Raw genomic sequence first — 1361 nt, forward strand, 5'->3', positions numbered from 1 at the left:
TTATTCGATGGAATATGGTGCAATGCGTTGGGTTACACTAGATCAAACGATCGAGATAGATTGTGACGAAATTTATAGTCCGTAGACTCAAAATTATTTCCGCTATGTTTTGAAGTTACGAGGCCAACAATTGTTTTTGCTTTGCTAAAACATATTATTAATTAAATTAATGAAAGCTTTAAAAAAAATGAGACATTTTTTTAAATTTTTGTATACTTTGTTAGTCTAACTTTGATATGCTATTTATCCTAGAGAATACATTTAGGTCTCATTTATATTACAAAATTTAAACTGTTGAACAATCAAAAATTTTTACATTTTACTCCTAATTCGTTTTTAAATAGAAAATGTATCAATGAACTCAGTTCTTCGACTGTCTCTTATATTTTTTATTGTATTTACTCTTCCATTATCTTCTAATTCTTCTGTTGGACCTATCGACAAGTTGAAAAGAAAAATGGAAATCGATTCCGTGCAATAGAATTCAATCCACCAAATGAATTTCGCGCGAGGTTTCGAACGTAAATCGCATCGCGATCTAATTTTCCCGCGAAGAATCAAGCGACGGGTAAACCATGAATCTCGATCCCGTTCGAGAATTTGCGAATGGTTCGTCATCGTCGAACGGCAAAGGAATCGCCGCCAGCTGATTTGCGATCAGGATCGTCCGTAAACCTCCGCGGAATATTTCTTCCCGCAGCGGTGCGTCAAAAGCGTTTTTGCGTCGCGCTTTGGAGCCGAACGTTTCCAGTCGTTCATCACAGCCGGGGCGATTTAGATTATAAATTTCGCACGCACCGAGACCGGTGATCGGGGATCGGGTCGGGAAGATTCGAGAGAACTCGCCGCGTCCATTGCTGACAAATTAATAATCCATTATCGAAATGATTTATTCCACGGCACGTAGCGACAATTAATTCGTTAGATATATTGCTAGTCGACAAAAATGAGTTTTTATTTCGTTCGAAGATCACGACCATTCCCATTTTAATACGAGAGTAGCACGGTACATCTTTCTTGCAATCAAATTGGAAACGGTAGACTTTATGCGGAATAAGTCAAGAGCTGAGAAAGATACTATTTTGAATAATAAATAGTAAACAGATTGCCTATCTTATTAAGTTATCATCAAAGCTATATTAGTTTACATCGAGAGCGTACCGTAAAATTATTTTATTCGTATGTTTTCAAAATAGAACTTTATGCAGAGAATATTGGAAATACTGTTATTTATTTTCATTCGATATCAAGTTTGGAAACATTTTTCGGAACATGCCTATAAAGCTTATATGCTAAAAGCTTATAAAGTGCTTTTGATTTTGGGCGAGGGAGGATTTTGCTATTCAGCACAAATTGATCCA

The sequence above is a fragment of the Colletes latitarsis genome, chromosome 10 (genome assembly GCF_051014445.1).
Source record: "Colletes latitarsis isolate SP2378_abdomen chromosome 10, iyColLati1, whole genome shotgun sequence".
Classification (NCBI taxonomy): domain Eukaryota; kingdom Metazoa; phylum Arthropoda; class Insecta; order Hymenoptera; family Colletidae; genus Colletes; species Colletes latitarsis.